Source organism: Cynocephalus volans, chromosome 2 (genome assembly GCF_027409185.1).
Source record: "Cynocephalus volans isolate mCynVol1 chromosome 2, mCynVol1.pri, whole genome shotgun sequence".
NCBI classification, from domain to species: domain Eukaryota; kingdom Metazoa; phylum Chordata; class Mammalia; order Dermoptera; family Cynocephalidae; genus Cynocephalus; species Cynocephalus volans.
The window spans coordinates 104,312,992-104,329,263 of record NC_084461.1 but is presented as its reverse complement, the minus strand read 5'-3'; the positions used below and the strand labels follow the sequence as shown (position 1 = coordinate 104,329,263).

The 16,272-nt window shown below is 34.4% G+C and overlaps 1 protein-coding gene and 1 pseudogene across 1 annotated transcript in view; one reads left to right on the top strand and one right to left on the bottom strand.

Annotated features, from left to right (window-relative positions):
* DTWD2 (DTW domain containing 2) overlaps nt 1-16,272 on the top strand; it is a 131,565-nt gene that overhangs the window by 69,589 nt on the left and 45,704 nt on the right. The window lies entirely within an intron of this gene.
* Nucleotides 13,615-13,660, bottom strand: LOC134371275 (U5 spliceosomal RNA; annotated as a pseudogene).

The window sequence follows — 16,272 nt, the reverse complement described above, 5'->3', positions numbered from 1 at the left end:
CCCTTCTGTCTTATTTCCACATATCCTCTGTGGGTAATCAATTTCATTAGCTTCTTGTTTATTCTTTCTTTGCTGCATTTTGCAGAAAACTAGCAGATACAATACATATATTCATAGTTTCATTTATACTTATTTACACAGAAGTATCATAGTATATATATACCTTTAAAAAGCATGTATATATATATATACCTTAAAAAGCATGTTGCTTTTTTCTTTAAACTTAACAGTGTTATCCTAGGAATCACTCCATATCAATTCAGAGATCTTCCTCATTCTTTTTTATAGCTTTCTTATATCCTTTAAATGGATGAACTATATTTTATTCAGCCAGTTTTCATAGAAATGCATTTAGATTGTTTCCAATATTTGTTCTGACAAATAGTAATGATGTATTGAATAATGTTGTACGTATGTTGTTTCATATTTGTGGAGGTGTTTTTTAGGGTGAATTTCTGGAAGTGGGATTGGTAGATTAGATGGTAAATACATACATAGTTTTGTTAAATATTGACAAATGCTCTTCCATTGACTTTTTACCATTTTACATACTCATCAAAAATGTATGAGTGCCTGTTTCCCAGTAGCCTTCCCAACAAGGTTGTCAAGCTTTTGAATATTTTGTCAGTTGGATAGGTGAGAAATGGTATGTCATTATAGTTTTTAGAAATTAACTTTTCTGAAGCATACTTTATTTATTTATTTATTTATTTATTTGTTTTTTAAAAGGATAACTGGTGAGGGGATCTTAACCCTTGACTTGGTGTTGTCAGCACCATGCTCTCCCAAGTGAGCTAGCTGGCCATCCCTATATAGGGAACCGAACCCGTGGCCTTGGTGTTATCAGCACCACACTCTCCCAAGTGAGCCATGGGATGGCCTGAAGCATAATTTAAATAAAATGAATTTATTTAAAATAAATTAGTCGATGCTTTTTCACAAATGTATATCCTATATAACCACCACAGCAGTCAAGATGTAGAACAATTTCCATCATATCTCATTGTGGTTTTAGTGAATTTACTTACTGTGGACAGTCATAGTTTTTAAATGGATATGCTTTTGCTTCTGAGTTAAAATAATGATTTTTAAAAGACGAGCCAATTTTGTCAATGTGGATGTGAATATTAAAGGAAGATATTTATGTGGTTCATGATATGTTATTGCAAAACTTGGAGGTATGTTTGGAAAAACCTAGATGTGTACTACTTTTACAACTCTATTTGATAAAACCTAAATATAGATAAAATTTTTCAAAAGTTAGCTAATTAAGATATTTTTAAAAAATTATTATTTTTTACATTCTAAGATGTTGTGGAACAATTGGCAGGGAGAGGAAGGGAGGGAGGGGTGGGGGAAGGAAGATGGGAGAGGAGCTGACCCACAGCTGGCTCCTTTGCTGGCCTGGTTGCAGAGGGCAGGGGGACATGGTTGAGGCCTGCAGCATCCCCCCACCCTCAATTTGGGCTTGTGAGTCCAGGGAGCTTCTGGTGGCAGCTCGGTCATTGCTGGGCTGGATGTGGACGTTAGAGGGGCATGGCTGAGGCCCTTGCTCCCTCCCCACCTCAGGATCCCAGGGGGCTTCTGGTTCTTCTAGGTTTTATAGGTATTTTGGTGGTGTTATACCTTTACTGGTTAATAGCAGAACTTTGTCTCTGATCTGTGGGTTTTTGTTTTTTTCTTTCAGTTCTGTGTTGGATTATTAGGTACTCCCACCACTTAAACTCTGCACTGGAACTAATTTGTAGCCCTTTAGTTACTTCTAAAGAGGGGGAACTTCCTGTGGGGACCCGCACTTGAGCCCTGTGTTTGAGCTAAATTGCTGCTTTGCTGCTGATTCCCTGGGAGAGGCTTTTTGTGCAGCTCAGGTTTTAACTGTTGACCTTTTCAGTACTTCTTGGTTTGGTGAGATCCGATACACCTGGGTTGTGTGGAAGCTCTGGTCTGGGCCTGAGTCTTTTCAGCTAACTGCACCCCCTGCAGTTCTATATTTCTGACCAGTCTCCACTGAGTGGGCCCGTGCTGAATGGAGGGCAGATCAGTTGTCCCTCCTGTGCCCCACTCCCACAGTGTGCCCATCTCCTCCACCCCCTGCACTTCAAACACTTCCCATGGGGTGGGACATGTGCTTTGTTCTTTGCGATGACTCACCAGCCTTTGAGTCGCTCCTTGCTCCTATGTGGGTCCACCTGAACCATGTTAGTGGTCTTGCTGGCCTAGTTGCCACCAAAGCCCTCTTCTCCTCTTCAGATTCCAAGCAACATCACACAAAGGGCACAGCTGTTGCTTTTGCCATCTCTTGCTTCGTGTGCTTACCAGAGCCAGGGCTTGAAACAGTAAGAACGGTCTTTTCTTTCTCTCATCGTGGCTTCTCCCACTTTTGTGAACTCTTCAGGTCTCTCCTTTTCTCCTGAGCTCTAGCAGCCCCAGCTTGGCAGTCATTGCTTTTTAATAGTTGTATATTGGTCGACTTTGGGAGAGGATGACGCTGGGGACTATCTATTCTGCTGTCTTGATCAGAAGCCTAATTAAGATGTTCTGTGTATATGAAACACGCACTGGATTTCAAAGATTCTTTAAAAAAAGAATATAAAATCTCTCATGGTAAAATAATATTTTAGATGTATTGGGCTAAACAAAATATATTATCAAAATTAATTTCACCTTTTTCTTTTTACTTCAAATATGGCCTTAGAAAATTTGGTATTACATACATAGTTTGCAAGATATTTTTATTAGCACTGAGCTAGATTATTTTATTTTCTTACTTGTGTAAAAGTTTGTGGGTGTTTTCTGGATGTTTGAAGTTAAGAGAAGTTTGAGCTAAAGGTGTGTTGGTCTTAATTCAATTATTAGTAATTTCTTGATTATCCTGGTCATTTAATCTGTTCTGTGAGTAAGGTTTATAAAACATATTTTTTATTTATTAAATATTAGTGCCTTGATCCAATGAATCTTACTGGGTTGCAATCATATCTGAAAGCATCTAATAACATGAAATGACTTTGTGTTTGTATATATCCATTACTATAACTTGTAGTGAGCCATTTTATGATACTGATGGTGTTTAAGTCTCTATACTTACATTCTTTCAGAGGAGTACATTTTTCAGAGTTGTTTTGGACTCTCAGCCACAAGTGAGAATAGGCTGTGGGCAGCAGCATATGCACCGTAGACTTTCTTGCAGTAGCTGTCTCAGTTGGCAAAGGTAATGCTGGAAAAGCGCTGTATTAAATTGGTCCAGTGGACATAATTAATCCAGAGAAAGAAGAGCAGTTTGCATAGCAGGCATATTTGGCATAGTTAGGCAGCTGGTATGAATATGTGCCTCAATTACAGGGCATGGTGGGTAAAACTGCCTCTCTTTATAAGTGATGTGGATTGCATAGTGGGAACAGATGACTAAAAAAATACTTGACCTTCTAATACCTTGCCATACTAATACTGAAATAATTTTTTTAAAAAATCAGAATTTTTTATAGATTTGGAAAACAACCTGAATACAAATGGAAAAAAAAAAAAAATTAGCCAAATTTAAAAAGAGGAAAGAAGACATAAAAAATTCTCTTTCATCACATCTAGAGGTTACTAATGAAATCTCATTATAGGTATAGTTGTTATATAAATATGTAGGTATTTTACACCTTGCAGAATTTCACATTTAACCCTCCACATATTCTGCTCTATTCTTATACCTGCTTAATAATGAACTATACATACCTAAAAAATGCTTTTTACCTATACGTTTATTTGACTTCTGAATTAAAGAGAGTAATTCATGTAATTAGGATACAAAACTGATGAAATCAGGATTTTGTGTTCTGTTGATTGCTTTAATTTACATCGCATGCTGTCTAAAAGTAAGGTCCACCTGTTTTCAAAGATACATAGAAATTTAATTTATTTTAAATCTAAGGAATTAGAGTTTGTAAAATGTTAATTACTAAAGAGTATATAAAACTATCTGTTTAGAACTTTATTGTACTTAGTGTAGTGCAATGTGTAGGACAGACATCATGCCTAGGAGCCCAGGCCCGGGACCTGATGTCAGACTGCCTGCCTTTATACCTGGCTCCATAACTTTTTGTTTTTATTTTTTTATTTATCAAAATATAATTGATTGTACATGTCTGTGGGGTACAGCATTGAGTTTCTGTACCTGTGCACAGTATGTGATGCTCAAATCAGGATAATTAGTATATTCAACATTACACTGTAATCATTTTTTGTGACCCTTTACCAATTTCTTCTAACACTCCCTACCTCTCCTTCTTTCCCACCTCTTGTGGCCTCAGTTTTGTTCTCTCCATTTGAAAGTTCGATGAATAATTGTGATTAGTATATCTTTCTTTCTTTTTTTATTGTTTATTTTTTTTTTAGCTCCCATTTATGAGTGAGGACATGTGGTATTTCTCTTTCTGTGCCTGGCTTATTTCACTTAATTTTCTCTAAGTTCATCCATGTTGCTGTGAGTGGCAGATTTTCATTTTATGTTAGAGTAGTATTACATTGTGTATATATACCACATTTTACTTATCTAGTCATCTGTCGATGGACATTTAGGTTGTTTCAATATCTCAGCTATTGTAAATAGAGCTGTGATAAACATGGGAGTGCAGGTATCCCTTTGACATGATGCTTTCCATTCCTTCGTGTATATACCAAGCAGTGGGATTGCTAGATTGTATGGCAGTTCTATCTGTAGTTGTTTGAAGAACCTCCATACTGTTTTTATAATGGCTGTACTAATTAACAGTCCCACCAGCAGGGTAGGAAGATTCCCTTTTCTCCACATCCTCACCACTATTTGTTATTCTCTGTCTTTTTGATAATGGCCAGTCTCACTGGGGTGAGAGAATATTTCAGTGTGGTTTTGATTTGCATCTCCCTGATGCTGAGTGATGTTGAGCATTTTTTCATGTGTCTGTTGGCCATTTGTATATCTTTCTTTGAGAAATGCCTATTCAGCTCCCTTGCCCATTTTTAAAATTGGGTTACTTGTTTTACTGTTAAGGTTGTTTGAGTTCCTTGTATATTCTGGATATTAATTTTTTGAGGGATGCGAAGTTTGCAGATATTTTCTCCTATTCTTTTCACTCTGTTAATTGTTTCATTGCTGTGTAAAAGATTTTTAGTTTGATCTAATCCCATTTATTTTTTTCTTTTGTTGCTTGTGCTTTTGGAGTCTTATTCATAAAGTCTTTTTTTAGTCCTGCTTCCTAAAGTGTTTCCCCTATATTTTCTTTTAGGCATTTTATAGTTTCATGTCTTATATTTAAGTCTTTAATCCATTTTGTGTTGATTTTGGTATATGGTACAGGTCTACCTTCATCTGCATATGGATTTATAGTTTTCCCAGCATCATTTTATGAAGAGGCAGTCTATTCCCCAATGTATCTTGGTGCCTTTGTCAAAGATTACTTGGCTATAAGTTTAGGGGTTGATTTCTCATTTGTCTATTCTTTTATATTGTTCTGAGTGTATGTTTTTATACCAGTACCATGCTGTTTTGGTTAGTATAACTTTGCAGTATAATTTGAAGTCAGGTAGTGTTATGCCTTCAGCTATATTGTTTTGCTTAGGATTGCTTTGGCTATTCAGGGTCTTTTGCTCCAGATGAACATTAGGATTGTTTTTTCTATTTCTGTGAAGAAAATCATAGGCATTTTGAAGGGGATTGTATTGCATCTGTAGATTGTTTTGGGTAGTATGGACATTTTTACAACTTAAATCTTCCAATTCAAGAGCATGGAATGTCTTTCCATCTTTTTGTGTCCTCTTTGCTTTCTTTCAGCAGTGATTTGTAGTTCTCAATGTGGAGATCTTTCACCTTCTTAGTTAAATTGATTCCTAGGTATTTAATTTTTTTGGTGTCTATTGTAGATGGGCCTGCTTTCTTGATTTCTTTTTGTGCTAGTTGTTGGCATATAAAAATGCTACTGATTTGTGTGTGTTGATTTTGTATCTGCAACTTTACTGAAATTGCTTATCACCTCTATCAGTTTTTTGGTGCTGTCTTTATAGGTTTTCTATATATAGGATTTTGTCATTTGGACAATTCAACTTTGTCTTTTCCAATTTGGATGCCCTTCATTTCTTTCTCTTGTGTGAATGCTCTAATACTGCCAACATTTTGTTAAATAGGAGTGATGAGAGTGGTCATCTTTGTCTTGTTCTTGTTCTTAAGGGAAAAACTGAAAGCTTTTTTTTTTTTTTTTTAAATCAGTATGATATTGGCAGTGGGTTTGTCATGTATGGCTTTTATTGTGATACTTTTCTTCTGTACCTAGTTTGCTGAGAGTCTTTATCATTAATGGATATTGAATTTTACTAAATGTTTTTTCTGCATCTGTTGCGATATTAATATAGTTTTTTTCCTTGATTTTGTTGATGTGGTGTACCACATTTATTGACTTGCATATGTTGAAACATCGTTGCATCCCTTGGATGAATCCCACTTGATTGTGTTGTATAATTTTTTGATGTGTTGTTTTATTCTGTTTCCTAATATTTTGTTGGAGGTTTTTTGTGTCTATGTTAATCAGAGATATTGGCCTGTAGTTTTCATTTTTCATTGTATCTTTATCTGGTTTTAGAATCAGAATAATAGTGGCCTCATAGAATGAGTTTGGGAGAATGGCCTCTATTTTAATTTTGGGGGATAGTTTGAAGAGAATTGGTATTAGTTCCTCTTTAAGGTTTGGTAGAATTCAGCATTAAAGCCATCCTTTTCTGGGCTTTTCTTTGTTGGGAGACTGCTGTTTACTGTTTCTGTCTCTTTGCTTTTTATTGGTCTGTTCATGTTTTCTGTTTCTTCTTTGTTCAGATTTGGTAGATTGTATGTGTTCAGAAGTTTATCTATGTCCTCCAGGTTTTCAAATTTGTTGTCATGTAGTTGTTTATAATAGTTTCTAACAATTTTTTGTATTTCTGTAGTATTGGTTGTAATGTCTCCTTTTTCTTTTCTGAGTTTTGTTTTTTTGGGCCTTCTCCTTTTTTTAATTAGCCTAGCTGATGGCTTGTCTATTTTGTTTATCTTCTCAATAAACAAACTTTTTGTTTAATTGATATTTTGTATCATTTTGGGGGTCTCTATTTCATTTAGTTGTGCTCTGATCTTATTTATTTCTTTTTGTCTACTAATTTTGGGATGGGATTGTTCTTGTTTTCCGATATCTTTGAGGTGTAGTATTGTTTATTTGAAGTATTTCTATTCTTGTGATGTGTTCATTGCAATAAAATTCCCTCTTAGTACTGCTTTTGCAGTATTCCACAGGTTTTGGTATGATGTGTCTTTATTTTCATCATTTTCAAGAATTTTTTTGATTTCCTTGGACCCATAGGTTGTTCAGCAGCATGCTGTTTAATTTCCATGTATTTGTATAGTTTTCAGGTTTCGCTTGTTATTGATTTCTAGTTTTAATCCACTGTGGTCTAAAAACATACTTGAAGTGCTTTCAGTTTTTTAGTATTTGTTTAGACTTGATTTGTGACCTAACATGTGGTCTATCCTGGAGATTGTTCCCTGTGCTTATGAGAAGAATGTGTATTCTATAGTTGTTTGATGAAATGTTCTGTAAATGTCTGCCAGGTCCAGTTTTTGTTAAGTATAATTTAAATCCTGTGTTTCTCTTTTTATTTGTTGCTTAGATGATCTATCTAATTCTGAAATTGGGTTGTTGAGGTCCCCAACTATTATTATATTGGGGTCTGTTTCTTTAGGTCTAACAGTGTTTGCTTTATATATCTGGGTGCTCTGGTGTTGAGTGCATATATATTTATGATATGTTTTCTTGCTGTATAGATCTATTTATTATTATATAGTGGTCTTCTTTATCTCTTTTTATAGTTTTTAGTTTAAGGTCTGTTTTATCTGAAATAAGAATAGGTTCTCCTGCTCATTTTTGGTTTCTATTTGCATGGTATATCTTTTTTTAATCCCTTCATTATTATTCTGTATGTGTCTTTATAGGTGAGGTGAATCTCTTTAAGATAACATATAGTTGGGTCTAGCTTTTTAATTCAATTAGTCAGTCTTTGTCTTTTGAGTGGGGAATTTAATCCATTTACTTTTAGAGTTGTTATTGAAAGGTATTTTCTTACTCCTGACATTTTATCAGTTTTTATTTGGATATTATAAATATCTTTTGTTTATTTATTCCCCTTTTATTGTTTGTCTTTGGTATTTGTTGGTTTTTTAAGGTGGTAAGATTTAGTTTCTCTTTCTCATTTGCATTTTTATTCTACCAGTGGGTTTTGTTCTTTCTTGTGTATTCGTGGTAGTGATTCTTGTTTTTTGGGTTCTAGATGCATGACTTCCTTGAGTATTTCTCTTAGGGCTGGTTGTGTGGTAGTAAACTCCTGCAGGTTTTCATGATTTGGGTAATACACTATTTCTCCCTTATTCCTGAAGGATAGTTGTTTGGGGTATACTATTCTTGCCTGGCATTTTTTTTTTTTTTTTGGTTTGTTTCTTTTATTATTTTGAATATATCATCCCATTCTCTTCTGGCTTGTAGTGTTTTTGTTGAGAATTCTGTTGCTAGTCTGGTAGAGAGTTCCTTATAGGTTACTAGATGCTTTTCCTGTTTTTGAAATTCTCTCTTTGTCTTTGAGCTTTGCCAGTTTGACTATAATGTATCTTAGAAAGGACATTTTTGGATCTAACCTGTTTGGGGATCTTTGAGCTTCCTGGATCTGAAGTCTGTGTCTCTCTCTATGCCTGGGATATTTTCTGCTATTATTTCTTTGCATAGGTTTTCAGTGACTTTTCCTTTCTCTGCCCCTTCCAGAACACTCATGATTTGGATGTTTGTGCGCTTAAGACTGTCTGCTAGCTCTCTTAGATTTTCATTTTAAAAAAATTCTTTTTCCCTTTTTTGTGTTCACCTGGGTTATTTTAAAAAGATCATCTTCAGTATCCCAAATTCTTTCTTCTGATTGTTCTAGCCTGCTGTTTAAGCTCTCAGTTGTGTTGAATGAATCCTTCAGTACCAGTAGTTATGCTACATTCTTTTTTAAGGCATTAATGTCTTTGTAAATTTCTTCCTTCTTATCTTAGGTGCTTTTCCCCATTTTATTGTGTTTTCTAACTGGTCTTCTTGTATATCATTGAGTTTCCTTTAAGATTGTTGTTTGGAATTCCTTTTCAGTCATGTCAGGGGTTTCCTGATCTATGGGATGTGGTATTTGAGAATTATTGTATTCCCTTGGCGGTATCCTATTTTCTTTCTTTTTTTAAAAAAATTTTATTTCTAGTCTACATGTTGATGTCTGGTCATCTTGTAGAGCAGTTGCTTCTTCTGTTACTCTGGAGTGGGCTTTGAAGAGAGATTTTCTTCTGTGTTTTATATTGATTGTTGAGTAGGATGTATTAGTATTGTGTCTCGGTAGATGCAGTTGTGTAGTCTCTGTGTGGGTACTTCATCTGTATTCAGTGTTTGAGTTGCGTGTGAGTGCCTTCATGGCCTATGCACTGAGGCACTTAGTGATTCCTGTTAGTTCGTTGAGGATGTGGGTGAGCCCTTGAGTTTTTGAGAGAAGTACCTGAGTGCCCTGTTGCTCTTTGGCTGGAGTGGGTGACCCAGGGTGTACTTGTTGGTACCCCAGCTAGTGTCCTGTGACCCTGATGGGTGCACTGGCTTATAATGGAGCTCCTTAGTTTGAATAGGTGGCTTTGGGCAGGGTTTCTCTTTCCTCTTCCCTACAGTCAGAGGCTCCTCCTGGGTCCTTACTTTCCTCAACTGGGGAATAGGTTGGTGCTGATTGGGAATTTTCTTCCTTATTCTCTTTGGGTATCTTGGGTTTCTGCACTCTTGGTTGGTTCAATGTGTTTCTCTCCCAGGATCAAGGCAGTCATGTGGGATGCTCACATATCCTTCCCCTCCATTTGTGCTACTGCGTGTGGCAACATAATTCCCCTTGTGGGTTTGGACATTGCATTGTGAGTCTGTGCTTGCTCACCTGTTTCCCTGAGCCCTGCTGATGACTCACCCTCTGTCAGTGTAGCCAAGTGGTAGGCAGGCCACCTGCACGATGGTTGTGGCTGCTGTGGCAGCTGTGGCTATTGCTGTGGTGGCAGCTGTGGCAGTAGTTGTGGTGGACCAGCTTCGAAGTAGCAGTATTTGTGAAAATGGCTGTGGCTGCTCTCAACTTTTGAGGTCTCTGTGCTCCTGCTGTTTGTTGGGTGGGGGCTGCCCATGGCTGCTGGTCTCTGCAGCTCCATAACTTATTTATGGTGTGACATGGGAAATTTCCTCTTTGCCTTTAGTTTCCTCATTTGTAAAATGGTAACAATAATAGTGTTTACTTATTGGGTCATCGTGAGAGTTAAATAATACATTCAAAACACTTAGGATAGCTTCTGGCTTATAGTAAGTATTCACCAAATATTTTATACTGATAATATGTGCATTTAGTTGGTATTGCTGGACAACTGGGACTTCCACATTTCAGTTATTTTTTTCTTAATTAATAGATTGTACTTTGCATCATATTGTTACTAAATAGTGAGGATAAAGTGTATATGTGTATTTCTGAAGCTAGAGGATCTTGAGTTTCAGTGAAGAGCTGAGTAAAGTTTTTCATTCTTTCTTGAAAACTTGTATTTTTTAAAGAATGCATTTCAGTCCTACAAAGCAATGGCTTAATCACTTTCTTACATCGCAGTAATTAAATAATTATTGAAAAGACTGTAGTTGTTCAGTTTTTTGGGATTTAATTTTTTGTAAAAGTAATATACTCACATGGCTGAAAATTCAAAAGATATGAAAGTGTATACAGTGAATAGTTTTCTTCCCACTTATATGCCTCATCTACTCAGTTTGCCTTTCTAGAGGCAACCAGTAAGTCAAAACTTTTGTGTATTTTTCCAAAGTTGTTTTATTTATATACAACTAAATATATACATGTATTTGCCCTTTCTTAGATATGTGGTAGATACCTGCTGTTTTGCTCCTTGCTTTTTTTATTTGGCAATGTATTCTAGGACCTGTTCTGTATATGTATGTGAAGACCTTCTTCATTCATTTTTATAGCTGCCTTGAATTTCATATATGAATATACTGTAATTTATTGCTTGATGTTAAATGATTCTTTCTTTGCCGTTTGTTTTCCTTGTTCACTTTTCTCCTTACTTTTTGGTAATAGCTTTGTATGGATCCTGTGCTAGTTTATTGATTTTTTTTTCTTGGCTTGTTACTTGCAAGAGGTGCCTGAGTGAAGGGCCAGAGCCTCAGGAGGATTTTTCTTTGTGATCTTGGGGGTTTGTGTAAGAGTCCAACAGAAGCATGGTCCATTAAAAAAAAAAATTGACCTGTACTTTCATCAAAATTAAAAAGTTCTGTTCTTAAGAAGATACGAAAGGTATATATATTAAGAGAATGAAAAGACAAGACACAGGCTGAGAGAAAATATTTGCAAAGAATGACCTGAGAAAGAGCATGTATTCAGAATATATAAAAAACTTTCAATACTTAGTAATAAGAAAACAAGTACCTCAGATTAAAAAAAAATGGGTTAAAGTTTAGAACATATACTTTATCAAAGATATATGAGTGGTAAATAAGCACATGCAAAGACGCTTAACATCAATAATCATTAGAGAAATGCAACTAAAACCACAATGAGATACCATTACATGCATGTTAGAATGGCAAAAATTAAAAAGACTGTCCATACCATGTGTTTGCGAAGCTGTAGAGCAACTATATTTAGAGCACTCTCATGCACTGCTGGTGGTAATGTAAAATGGTACTACCACACTGGAAACTAGTTTGGCAGTTTGTTAAAAGGTTAAATATACATGTAAGATGTGATCTAGCCATTCCACTCTCAGTTATTTACCCAAGAGAAATGAAAGTATATGTCCATAGAAAGACTTGCATATACATGTTCATAGCTGCTTTAATTGTAATAACCCCCAAACTAGGAACAAGCCAAATGTCCATCAACAGGTGCATGGATAAACAAAGTGTGGCATATTCATGTAATAAAAAGCTACTGAGCAGTAAAAAGCAATGAGCTATGGATGCATACTACAATGTGATGAATCTGAAAATAATTATGCTGAGTGAAAGAAGTCAGATAAGTGTGGGTATATACTATATGATTCCTTTTACATAAAATTCTAGTGAATTCAAAGCAGTGTCAGAAAGGAGGTCATTGTTTGCCTGGATGCAGCAAAGGAGGAGGAAGGAGGGAGGGGCAAGAAGAATCCTTACAAAGGGTTAAGAGTCCTGGTTATGTTCATTATCTTGATTGTGGTGATGGTTTTACAGTTGTATACATGTCAAAGCTTGTCAAATTGTATATTTTAAATATGTGAAACTTATTCTATGTCAGTTTTAGCTCAGTAAGGTTCTGCAAAAAATATAAATGAAACTGATGAAAGTGTGCCATAGCTAGAGAGACCAGCAATACAGTCCCAGACCTCAAAATTCATGCTAGTGTGTACACAGTTGTTGATGGTATAGTCCAATGAGTAAGGGTCACATTAAAATATCTAGATACTCAACCATTCCCCTTCAGGCTCAATCTTTTACATACAAAATGCTAAAGCAGTATATTAATGTGGATATGTAGAGGGAACCATCTCGTGTGGCCTTGTGTACTCCATCTGTCTGAGTTAAGGCAGTATGTGTTGTGATAGTGTGGATCTCTACCCTTGCACATGAACACAGTGTTCATTGATTACCCTTACTAAACAATCAAAACCTGGTCCAAGCATATGTCTGAACTTAGTGCTAATTATCCAGAAACAAGTCAAATTAACTTGAAATCTCTATGAATCACTATATAGGCCCTTGGATCAACTTTATTAGGGTCCATCGCCCTATCTCATATTCTCACATAAACTTTTTTAGGTTTACAGAGAAATTGAGTAGAAAGTCCAGATAGTTTCCATACTGCCCCTCTCCCTGTACACCATTTCTCCTGTTATTATTATGTCACATCAGTGTCTTACGTAAACTTTGAGAGTATAGAATATTATCACAAATTTTAAGTTAAAAGACCTCCTAGGAAGGAAGGAAGTGACAGATTCAGGATTTAAAAACTGACCTAAAGCTCTCATTCTTTTGACCATCAACCAGCCAATGAAACTGGTGAGAAAATTTTTTTTGCTAATAATAGCAATTTTTAGTTCTTTTTTCCTAACATCTTTCTTTTGGGAGAACATCCAGAATAGATCAGTACTTTTAAAATATTGGTAAACACTGTATTTTTTCTATTGTTAACTTGGATTTCTATTGTTAACTTAAATTATTAATATAATAATTTCTTAGCTAAATTTTCTATCCTTGTAAAATTATTGGAGTCAGGTAATCAAAGAATTATATTTTCTTACTGAAATTATGCTCAAATATTTACTTCTAATCTGTTTTTTAAAAATCCCAATGTAGATTTTTAAAATTTTAAAATTTTAAAATTTTTAACATTTTATTTTGAGATGATTGTAGATTCACATGCAGTTGTAAGAAGTACTTCAGAAAAACATTCAGTTTTTAAACTGTATAACTTTAATGTAGACTGAATATAGATGAAATAATATTGGATAGATATAGAACTTGTAATACAATACACAGCATCATCTCTTTCCACTAGCTGTCTAAACTCTACACGGAAATCTTTAGTAAAAGGCGAAAGATTTATGCGATCTAAACTCTATGTCCACTACTAGTAGATTCTTTCTGGTTTCCTCACTTCTGCATGAATTCTCTTACCTTTTGGTTTTATATGTTATTCCCTGTGTCTAGAAGCCTCACACATATTCCTCTGATTAACGTATATTCGTCCTATAGGTCCAGCTTTTACCTGCATTTCCTCTAATTACCTTCCTTCATATGCATCTACAAAGTTATGCTTTTCTTCCAGTTATTCCCATAGGACTCAAAATTTGTAATTTGTCACAGGGACTTACTATATGCTATAATAATTGTCCATTTATTTGCCAGTATTTCTTTTTAGACTGCAAGATAATTGAGAGAGGGATTTTCTCTTCTTTTTTTGCTTTATTTTATTTTATTTTTTGCTTTTTAAAAAAAATTAATTGTATATGTTTGTGTGGTACAGAATTGAATATCAATATATGTATACAATATGTGGTGATCAAATCAGGATAATTAGTATACTTATGTTTACAAAACATAATCAAGCTTTATCCTGAATCCCCAAATCACTATAAATTCCTTGAAGGGAGATATTTCACTTATTTTCTCCAGTACCCCTGAACAGTGCCTATTACATATAGTAGCTCAGTAAATATTAGAGGATGGATGGATGGATGAAAAATTATGGAGCAGAGATGAACATCCAACAATATTTTAATTGAATAGTAATTCCATTGAATAAACACAGTCTGTGATAAAGTAAAACAATAACCAGACTAGAGTGGATAGTAGTTTCTGTGTGGATCTGGCTTATTAGGAAACTTTGCGAAAACTTATTTTAATTGCCTAGAGAAATGGTAAGGAAGTGTTAGAGGATATTTGAAGAAATAATTTTTGTGAAAGGAAAAATCTATACATATTATTTTTTAAAAAGTTTTAATTGGCTAGAATAGAGATTAGTGGTGAAATATTTCCAGGAAACAAATTCTTTGGGTTTGGGTAAATTAGCGGATTGGCTATACTAAAATAAGTTTAAGTATGTATTTGATGAACTTTGTATATGAATATGCTGATAATTTAGTTCAACTTTAGTTACACAAAATTTATGTAACATGGACTATTTTCTAGCGTTATTGATGTGGTTCCTAGACAGTGATTTCTGAAGAAGGTTAGAAGATTAATACTACATTGCATAGTTAACATTTCTATACCTCGTATTAAGTAAAACAGCATAGTATTTCCTGAAATAGTCAACAAGAATGAAGAATTTGGTATTGTTTTGGTTCTGTTGGTGAGTTCTTGAAGTGCATACGATAGGAACTACATGTAGTATATGTATATAAATGCACAAATCTGTTAATGAAGTGAGAAATGTACATTTCTCTCAAATGTTATTGCTTCTAGAAAATTTTAAGAACATTCTAGATTTGATTAAAGAGATGGGAAATGTTCATCTTAGTCTCCATGTTTCTCTTTGCCTGTTCCTTTCTTATCTGATAACAGCAGAATTGTATCTACAGAAAAAGAGCCCTAATAAATTTACAAAATATTTTTTATCTAACTCTGAACTATGCTATTCTGTCTCTTCTACCCATTACTTGCAGAACTGTAAATATTTGTAAAGTTTATAGCACCGTCATTTTCAAGTGTCATTTTTGTCAGTTTTATTTATTTTCTATCTCTCACCTATAAAAAGATTTTGAAGTAGTTTTATTCTCTAAGACCAGTAGTTTTTGATTTTTCTTCCTTTTTAAAAAGAAATACTGAGGTTTTAGAAAAATATGAGTTTCAAATGATGCTGTGGTCATTAGAAAGAAAATATTTTCAAGTTATTAATACTCTTATAAACCGTGTTATTTCTTAGGTGTATGAACTTTTTGAATTTTCAAGTCTCTTTCAAATACGCAATGAAGATTTTTAAAAATGATACCTGAGATCATTTTTATGCGGTATTTAGAGGCATTTAAGTTTATAGTAAAAGAGAAAGCAAAGATAGCATTTGATCATAGTCTTGTAAAATCCATGTGACTTCATAGATATTTTAAAATGGTATTGAGACCTTCAGTATTTGCTTTTTCTATATTGATTTAAACATATGAGAAACACAAGGTAGTTAACAGGTTAAGTGTTTTGTTGTAGAAATAATTTTTTTCAAAAATAGATGTGTATTAGAATGCATTGAAATCTAATATATAATATTAAACTGAAACTATAAGATTAATTCTGTTGTGCAAAGTTACTAATCAGTGAAGATGATCAAATCATTTATATGCAATGTTTTGCTGATAGCATTAGAGCTTTAAGGTGATTGAAATGATTTTTAGTGTGTTCTAGCAAACCATGTAAAATTACTGAAAAGCATACTTGTTTTAATTGTTGAAGTAAAGCCCCAAACAAAATACTTATTCAAACTAGGGAGTTTAAGGTCTTAGTTAATAGGTAAGTTTAGATGTGACTTTTTGATGATTATGTCAGTGTTTAACAGTATTAGAGTGGCTCGTTAGAAAAGATCATATGAGCAAGGTAGTACTGTTTTTGTGTACAAAGAAATAACTAGTTAGATAGTTAGCATTTTGTTTTCAAAATGATGAGTACTCTTTACGTGCACCATTTGAATACACTTTACTATATGAAATTTTCCAGTAGTGTGAGTTTGCAGAGATGC